Below are 10,454 nucleotides of genomic sequence, written 5' to 3' on the forward strand. Positions count from 1 at the left end.
GATTTGTCGTAGACTCTATAGGCGTGGGAGTTTGATCCATAGCCAACAAATATGCCCTCAATGGTTTTGGATTGAAATTTTCCTAACCGTTCTCTTCTGTTGAGAATGAAACACTTGCACCCAAATACCCGAAAGTACTTGACATTTGGCTTGTTCCCAGTTAGAAGATCATATGGAGTCTTTTCCAATATAGTGCGGAGAAAGAGCCGGTTTGATGTATGGCATGCAGTGTCGACAGCCTCGGCCCAAAAACTATGTGGCGACTTGTATTCATCCAACATGGACCTTGCCATCTCTACAAGTGTGTGATTCTTCCTCTCTGCTACACCATTTTGTTGGGGAGTGTATGGAGCTGAATATTGATGCTCAATCACTTCATCACTAAGAAATTCTTCCAAGGTGTAGTTCTTGAACTCGGAGCCATTATCACTTCTTATTGCCAAGATTTCTTTGTCAAACTTGCGTTGTGCTTGCTTGGCAAAATCAATAAAGGTGATCTTTGTCTCGTCCTTGGACTTGAGGAAGAAAACCCATGTATATCTTGAGTAATCATCAACAATAACAAGTCCATACTTTTTCCGACCAAGACTATCCCATGAAGGAGGCCCAAAAATATCCACATGAAGGAGCTCCAAAGGCCTTGAGGTAGATACAATATTCTTGGGTGGGTGCTTTGATTGATGTTGCTTCCCAGCTATGAATGCACTACACACATGATCTTTCTCAAAAGAGACATTTGTTAGTCCAAGAATGTGATTACCCTTTAATAGATCTTGAAGATTTCTCATGTTGACATGGGCTAGCCGGCGATGCCATAGCCACCCCTTGTCGGCCTTGGCCATTAGACAAGTTGCATGGAATGTGCTCTCTTTCGAGAAATCAACCGTGTAAAGGTTGCCATCCTACTCTCCAACAAAGGCCACTTCGAGAGTATCTCTCTTAAAGACTTTCACATCCATTAGTCCAAAGAGTGTATCATAACCAACAAAAGCCAATTGGCGAACAGAAAGCAAATGGTATTTAAGGGATTGGACAAGCATGACATTTGCAAGCGACATGTCATTGTTGATAGCCACCTTGCCCAACCCGAGTGCCTATCCATTTGATCCTCCACCAAACATAATGCTCATAAATGGTTGAATAGCTTCCATGAAATTGTAGAGCAACTTGCTATCTCCGGTCATATGATTGGTACATCCACTATCAATCACCCATTTTACTCCACCGGAGAAAGCAACCTACACACAATTATGACTTGGTTAGAGGCACCCATTTTTCAATGGGACCTCTCAAGTTAGTCACAAGGGTCTTAGGGACCCAAATAGCATAAAATCGGAATGCATTTCGAGGACCAACAAACTTTGCATAAACCTCTCCATCCTTAGCCTTATGAAGCACATAGGATGGAGGCATGAACTCTTTTGGCTTGTTGAGAGTGGGCATGCCCCTCGTGGCCTTCCCACTAACAACCTTACCTTTCTCCTTGTGCCCTTGTCATACAAAGGTTTCTTTTAGAGGGCGGTGCACTTTTGAGAGGATGTCTTCTTCTTGCTTGTGCTAGGGTCAAACCCGAGTCCCTCTTTGGCGAACACCTCATTGTGTTGGCTCAATACCTCATTAAGGTTTTTTTGCCCTTGAGCACACGTCATGAGCCCTTTCTCGATTTGAGCCTTGAGAAAGCGATTTTCCTCAAGAATAGATGCTAGATCACTACTAGAGTTAGTAGTACAAGCATCAACATTGATAATAGGAGAAGAGTAAGCCTTGGCTAGAGTTTCAAGATAAGTAAGCTTGAGTGTCTCAAAACTCTTTGTAAGAAGGGTGAGCTCTTATTCCTTAGTCTTGAGGGACACGGATAGGAGCTCACAATCCTTAGAGAGAGAAGCATGAGACTTCACAAGCTTACTTTTATCATTCATCAACTCTTCGCAAGAGTCAATAGTCTTTTTGAAGGAGGCAAGATCTTTAGTATGAACATCAATGTTCGCACCAATTTTTAAGCATAGTTCATCATTTCGTGCTTCCTCATATTGGACTTTCCGCTCAAGGATTTCATATTTCTCCTTTTCCTCGGTGACGAGGGTTTCGAGTTCCTTAATGGAGATGGTATGCTTACTCACCATCTCCATAAGCATATGAAACTTAGTGAGCTTCTTTCCTTTAAGGGAGCACATGATTATTTAGTTTAGCAAGCATAGGATCATCTATATCATCATCTTCATAACTTTCCTCTGCATCAAGATACTCATCACTAGGAGTAGGAGTGAAAAGAGGAGGGTTTGATCGTGGGGTTACCTTGACCTTGTCAGAAGAATGTTGGTCATCTCCATCTTCTACCACGGCCTTTGCCATGAGGCATTTGTGAGCGTTGCCCTTGTAGTCCTTCATGTAGTTGTAAGTGACAACATCACCACTCTTGTTGACTAGCCTCAATGTGTTTTGAGAATCTTGAGCAACTCCGGCAACACCACTAACATCATCCGGATTGGATTCTTCTTGAGCAACCATTGCTTTCACATCTCTCTTCTTGAGCTTGGAGTTCAAAGGATTTGGCAACTTCTTCTTGGGAAAGGTCTTGGGAAACCTTGGTTTATCCTCCCTCTTCTCATAAGGGCACTCGTTGGAGAAGTGGTTGGTTTCTTCACAGTTGTAGCATTTTCTTACTTTCTTATTTTGAAATCTTCCCTTGAATTTTCCCGCGCTAAACTTCTTGACAAAGAGAGCCATGTCTTCATATGAAGGGCCCTCATCGGATTCAACCTCATCACCATCATCATCATCATCATCATCTTCTTCACTTTGCTCATCTTCACATACATGTTTGGCCTTCAATGCAAGATTGATCTTTGATGTTGGAGTACCATGCATGGCAAGATGTTTTGTGGCATTTGCCTTTGACTCTTCAAATAGTTGGAAGGTGGATATGATGTCATATGTAGTCATTTCCTTGAAGGCATGGTGTTGTCTCTTGTCCCACAGCATTTGGTGGTGATATGGGGTAAGAGCATGAAGCAACTTGTCCACAGGAAATCGCTTAGTCATGTTGAATCCATCTTGTGTCTTGTAACAGTCACACGACTCAATGTCAGCAGTGAGAGTCGTGAGACGCTCAAGGAGTTGATTGGGAGTTTCACCTTTGTCCATACAAAAGGTTTGCAATTGCCCCTTGGCAATTTCATATTGAGCACTCCAGAGGGTGGAGGTACCGGTCTTGGATCTTATAATACTTTCCGATAGTTCCTTTGCACTTGTGATGTGTATGAAAGGTCTCCTTTGCTTTTCAACCATACCTCTCCTTATACACATGGTTGTAGTGTCATCGATATTATTGTCATAAATTTCTCTTGGTGTAGGATTCTTTGGATCAACCACATGATAACCATACTACAAGATCTCCAGCATCTCATCGTTTCCATATTGAAGATGATCCTGCATAGCAACTCTCCACAAGGTAAAATCAGAAGTGGCATCAAGTAAAGGAGGCTTCCCTTGAGGGTTATATTTTGGTTTCTCAACTTGGGGTCTTGCATAAAGCCAAGGAACACTGGTGTGACCATTGTTAGGAGGTTGTTGACCAAGTGACGGAGTAGGCATAGTTGGCCTCGAAGCCACACCACCAGAAAGTGGTGCAAGCACCATGGACAACGTGGCTAGTCTAATTTGGAACAAGGCCTCAAGAGAAGCATCATGCTCCTCTTTTTGCTTAGCAAGGGCCCGTTCCAGATCCTTAGAAGTAAAGTTCTTGACTTCTAAAGAAGCCTCACCTTTATCCTTCAGATCTGTAACAAGGGGAGTCCCATCGGGGTTCATCTCGCTCTAGGGCGGTTAAGCCACAAGAATAGAGCACGAGGCTCTGATACTAATTGAAAGGATTGCGATGGACCTAGAGAGGGGTGAATAGGTACAATTACAAATTTTAATTATTACTTAGCAATTTTCGGCAATAATGTGGAATATGAAGGTGAGCCTAACAATTGCAAGTGTAGTACTAAGTGCTAAGCAAGTAACACAAGTATGTAAGTAAGCAAGCACAATATGGTATAAGTAAGTGCTAAGATACAAGTAACCACAAGTAGAGAGTTAGGGTTAGGAATAACCGCAACTCCGGGAGACGAGGATGTATGCCAATGTTCACTTCCTTAGAGGGAAGCTACGTCACCATTAGAGAGGTGGATGTTACTACGAAGGCACACCAACGCCACGAAGGCTCGCCCTATTCTCCCTTTGAGACAACACCATGAAGGTGTTTCTCAACCACTAGTGGTAGACCTTGGGTGGTCTGCAAACTCTCACAAACTTTTCCGGGGGTAATCACAAAGGTTGATTCCTCTCCAAAAGACTCCTACCGCCTAGGAGTCTCCAACCTCCAAGAGTAACAAGAACGATGGGGAAAAGCTCAAGACTTGCTCAAATCACGAATTCCTTTGGTGCAAAGAAGGAGAAAGAGTGGATCTACCACTTGATCGGACAACTTCTCTCAAATGCTCTCCAATCCCTTGGGGATCTAAGATTTGGTGTGGAGGAGTGAGAGAGAGAGTGAAATATGTTCTAGGTTTGTTCAAAGTGAGTGGTCCCACTTATCCCGTGGGGGAAAGGGGCTATATACAGTGAGAGCACAAATATGGCCATTGTAGTGTAAGTGAATGAGCTGGCCGAACATCCGGGCAAGGGTCCAGACATCTGGCCTGGCAATGCACGAGAAACAGAAACAGAACAGAAAACAGAGGGGTCGGACATCCGGGGGCCAAGCCCGGACATCTGGCATATCAGGAGAGCCCGGATATCCGGCAGATGGCCGAACATCCGGTGCGATCACTAGAAGGTTACAGAACCTCAGCAGTACACGGTAGTAGAGGCCGGACATCCGGCGAATCAGGAAGGCCCGGACATCCCGCGTGCAGCACAACGCAAAAGTGCTCTTGGATGGCTAGGCCCGGATATCCGGTAGGTAGGCCGGATATCCGGCGTGAGGCCCGGACATCCGGCTTGAAGCCCGGACATCCGGCAGCCAAGAGGCAGAAACCAGAAGGTTTTATCACGTGCATGTATGGCAAGGAGGTTTGTGACAAGAGCAAGCCTTTAACTAACCCTATTGATCCCCTCTTAATAGTGCGGGATCCTATACTCAAGAAAACAAATATCAAATCAATTTTTATGCTTCATCCTTGAGTAAAATCACTTTGTAAGCTCTTGATCCACAAACTTCGATGAACCGGGGACTAACGCCTGAAACTTACTTGAGAACCATTATTAGTCCCCTACATGTACATTGTCATCAACATCAAAACATGATGTAAGGGCATGATTGCGCTTTCAGTTATGCTACATCATTGTGCAATTGTTGTTTAGCTTCTAATATTAACTTGGTGCTTTTAGGTACATATGTCATTGGTAAAGATCTGCGCTTTGACCCTTTCTGCATATGGGTGCTACCTCTTGAGCACTGCGTTGGTTTTCCCTTGAAGCGGAAAGAGTGATGCAGCAAAGTAGCATAAGTATTTCCCTCAGTTTTTGAGAACCAAGGTATCAATCCAGTAGGAGGCCACATGCAACTCCCTCATACCTACACAAACAAATAAGAACCTCGCAACCAATGCGATAAAGGGGTTGTCAATCCCTTCACGGTCTCTTACGAGAGTGAGATCTAATAGAGATAATAATGATAACATAAATATTTTTGGTATTTTTATGATATAGATTGAAAGTAAAGATTGCAAAGTAAAAATAGATTGGAAACTTATATGATGGAAATAGACCCGGGGGCCATAGGTTTCACTAGTGGCTTCTCTCAAGATAGCATAAGTATTACGATGGGTGAACAAATTATTGTCAAGCAATTGGTAGAAAAGTGAATAATTATGATAATATATAGGCATGATCATGTATATAGGCATCACGTCCGTGACAAGTAGACCGACTCCTTCCTGCATCTACTACTATTACTCCACACGTCGACCGCTATCCAGCATGCATCTAGAGTATTAAGTTCATAAGAACAGAGTAACGCATTAGGTAAGATGACATGATGTAGAGGGATAAAGTCAAGCAATATGATATAAACCCCATCTTTTTATTCTCGATGGCAACAATACAATACGTGCCGTTTCCCTTTCTGTCACTGGGATCGAGCACCGCAAGATTAAACCTAAAGCTAAGCACTTCTCCCATTGCAAGAAAGATCAATCTAGTAGGCCAAACCAAACTGATAATTCGAAGAGACTTGCAAAGATAACCAATCATGCATAAAATATTTCAGAGAAGAATCAAATATTGTTCATAGATAGACTTGATCATAAACCCACAATTCATCGGATCTCGACAAACACACCGCTAAAAGAGTTACATCGAATAGATCTCCAAGAAGATCGGGGAGAACTTTGTATTGAGATTCAAAGAGAGAGAAGAAGCCATCTAGCTAATAACTATGGACCCGAAGGTCTGAAGTAAACTACTCACACATCATCGGAGGGGCCATGGAGTTGATGTAGAGGCCCTCCGTGATTGATGCCCCCTCCGGCGGAGCTCCGGAAAAGGCCCCAAGATGGGATCTCTTGGGTACAGAAGGTTGCGGCGGTGGAAATAGGGTTTCGTGGTGCTCCTGGATGTTTTCGGGGTATGTGAAAATATAGGAGGAAGAAGTAGGTCGGTTGAGCCACGAGGGGGAGGGCGCGGCCAGGTGGGTAGGCGTGCCCCTGCCTCGTGGACACCTCATTCGTTTCTTGACATCCACTCTAAGTCCTCTGGATCACGTTTGTTCCAAAAATCACGCTCCCGAAGGTTTCATTCCGTTTGGACCCCGTTTGATATTCCTTTTCTGTGAAACACTGAAATAGGCAAAAAAACAACAATTTGCACTAGGCCGTGGGTTAATAGGTTAGTCCCAAAAATAATATAAAAGTGTAAAATAAAGCCCATTAACATCCAAAATAGATAATATAATAGCATATAACAATCAAAAATTATAGATACGTTGGAGACGTATCAATGGGGCAATGAGATATCGATTAAGCAACATCAAGTGAGGAAGCTGATAAAGATTGTTAGTAAAATGGGTCCAAAGATGGCAATTAGACTATTCGTTTACACTTTATCCAAGACAATAGCGAACTACAGGATAGTAAGTAAGAACTCTGCAGCCTTCTTTTTACTGCCCATAATGAGTTGTGTTAGATGACAATGTGTGAATCTTTTTCCTTTGCAGTGGTTGCCAAAGCAGTTTACTCAAGATTACCTCTCAAACTACATGATTGGTGGGCATGCAAAGGATAAAGTATTTCTACCAAAACACAATGATTATCTAGATGTTTTCATGAAGATCGTGAAGGATGGGCGGTCATCCATCACAAGGGGTTGGACTAGAGTCGTGCGTGCCTTCTGCATGGAGGAGGGCACAATATGGGCATTCCGCTTCACCTTGTTCAGCAACCAGAATATATTTCGCCTCTTTCTTTACCGTCTTTAATAGTACAAGTATACAACCTTCGTTCATCATTCTTTATTTGGTTCTTATGTAATTGTTAAACATATGTACCTATGAATCGAATAATGCATTGGTTGTTTCAACTTGATGGATATGAATAAAGATGTAGCTTACATTCAAATGCAAATCAAAATCCAGTACAATTTGAAAAAGCGGCAATTAAATTAGGGTGAAATTACGCTCTCCAGGTTGTTACGGCACACACGATTTGTAAAACACAAACGTTTGTGATATGCAGCAATATCCGTGACGATTCATAGAGAGGAAACGTGTGCAAGCATGCACACAGTTGCCGTTTGCAAACCGCGTGCGATGTCAGACAATATCACAAACGGTGCGGGCAAACTAAATGTTTGTGTTAGTTGCCTTATCGTACATGATTCGCAACCATGAACTATTTCTAATGAAGTATGGATCATAAACGTTGCACCACAGGATAGCGTGTGTGATAGTTGTCGTGTACGACGATGTTACGATGGTCCGACTTTTCGTAATCCTGTCGTCTGCGATAGTTGTCGTGTATGATGATTAGCTAATCTTCTTAATGGTGAACTGTTTGTGATGGGTCGCGCATCATACACGTTCTATAATAGTGAACCATTTGTGATGGGTCGCGCATCGTAAACGTAGCACCACAAAATACCGACCGCGATGGCAATGCGAGCAGAAATGAGTAGGAGTACTGTAGGGGCCCTATTGTAACGCCCTCGATGCGGCTATATTTCCCATGTGTCGAAGCACGACTTAGAGGCATAACCGCATTGAAAGCAATGCCGCAAGTGAGGTAATCTTCACACAACCCATGTAATACATAAGGGAAAGAGATACATAGTTGGCTTACAATCGCCACTTCACACAATACATGAATAAAGCATTACAACATCCAAATGCAATCAAGGTCCGACTACGGAACCAAAATAAAGAAGAACCCCAAATGTGACAAAGGTCCCCGATCGACCCCAACTGGGCTCCACTCCTGAACAACTAGACGAAACAACACGAGGACAAGATCTTCATCGAGCTCCTCCTTGAGCTTGGTTGCGTCATCTGCACGGTCTCATCAGCACCTGCAAGCTGGTTTTGGAAGTATCTGTGAGTCACGGGGACTTAGCAATCTCGCACCCTCGCGATCAAGACTATTTAAGCTTATGGGTAAGGTAAAGGTATGATGTGGAGCTGCAGCAAGCGACTAGCATATATGGTGGCTAACATACGCAAATGAGAGCGAGAAGAGAAGGCAAAGCATGGTCGATAAAAGTATGATCAAGAAGTGATCCTAAAACAACCTACGTCAAGCATAACTCCAACACTGTGTTCACTTCCCGGACTCCGCCAGAAAGAGACCATCACGGTAACACACGTTGTTGATTCATTTTAATTAAGGTCAAATTTAGGTTTTCTACAACCGGACGTTAACAAATTCCCATCTGCCCATAACCGCGGGCACGGCTTTCGAAAGTTCAAATCCCTGAAGGGGTGTCCCAACTTAGCCCATGACAAGCTCTCACGGTCAACGAAGGAATAGACCTCCTCCCGAGACATTCCGATCAGACTCGACATCCCGGTTCTACAAGACATCCTCGACAATGGTAAAACAAGTCCAGCAAAGCCGCCCGATGCGCCGACATCCTGATAGGAGCTGCACATATCTCGTTCTCAGGGAAACACCGAATAGGTCAAGCTACGAGTAAAACTAGCCCTCAAGTTTCCCCGAGGTGGCCCCGCCGGCTGCCCATTTCGGACCAACACTTAGACAAGCACTGGCCCGGGGGGGTTAAAATAAAGATGACCCTCGGGATGCGCGACTCCCAAGGGGAAAAGGCTAGGTGGCGAATGGTAAAACCAAGGTTGGGCCTTGCTGGAGGAGTTTTATTCAAAGCGAACTGTCAAGGGGTTCCCATTATAACCCAACCGCGTAAGGAACGCAAAATCCGGGAACATAACACCGATATGACGGAAACTAGGGCGGCAAGAGTGGAACAAAACACCAGGCATAAGGCCGAGCCTTCCACCCTTTACCAAGTATATAGATGCATTAATTAAATAATATATATAGTGATATTCCAATCCAGTAAACATGTTTCAACAAGGAACAACATCTCCATGTTCCAACAAGGAACAAACTTCAATCTTCACCTGCAACTAACAATGCTATAAGAGGGGCTGAGCAAAGTGGTAACATAGCCAAACAACGGTTTGCTAGGACAAGGTGGGTTAGAGGCTTGGTTCAACAATATGGGAGGCATGAAAAGCAAGTGGTAGGTATCGCAGCATAGGCATAGCAAAAGAGCGAGCAACTAAGCAAGCAAAGATAGAAGTGATTTCGAGGGTATGGTCATCTTGCCTGAAATCCCGCAAAGAAGAAGTACGAGTCCATGAAGAACACAAAAAGACGTAGACGAATGGGTCCTCACAAACGCGATGTTACCGGAACCAACCCGAAGAAGCAAACACCGGAAAGAAGCACACAACATAGTAAACAACCAACACATGAACATGGTACGATATGCGGGATGCAGTGCGGGATGCATATGCAAGATTTGTCAAGGAACGTATGAACCTGGCCTCAACATGGAAATCCAAGTGTGCCACTGGAAAGATGAGATGAAATCGCTTGAAAACGATATAAAGAGCGCCGGAATCGGAGTTACGGTTTGAAAATGGCAAGCAATTCAAATATGACACCGGTCTGCGATATATAGCAAGTAGCCATCTAAATGCAACAAGATGAACATGCTACAGCACTCAAACATGGCAACAAAATACATGGCAGGGATCCACTCATGAAGCTTAACAAAAGATGAACACTGAGCTACGGCCAAATCATCCATTAACATGTTCAAACAAGCATGGCAAAAATGCATTTGGTAAACAGATCTCAGACTTAGTGAAATTAACACTTGTCTGGAATTTCAGATCAGATAGCACTCTTTGGAGCATGAAAACTAGATGCTACAGGAACTGAACATGTCAA

This window comes from Triticum dicoccoides, chromosome 2A (genome assembly GCF_002162155.2).
Source record: "Triticum dicoccoides isolate Atlit2015 ecotype Zavitan chromosome 2A, WEW_v2.0, whole genome shotgun sequence".
In the NCBI taxonomy this organism is placed as follows: domain Eukaryota; kingdom Viridiplantae; phylum Streptophyta; class Magnoliopsida; order Poales; family Poaceae; genus Triticum; species Triticum dicoccoides.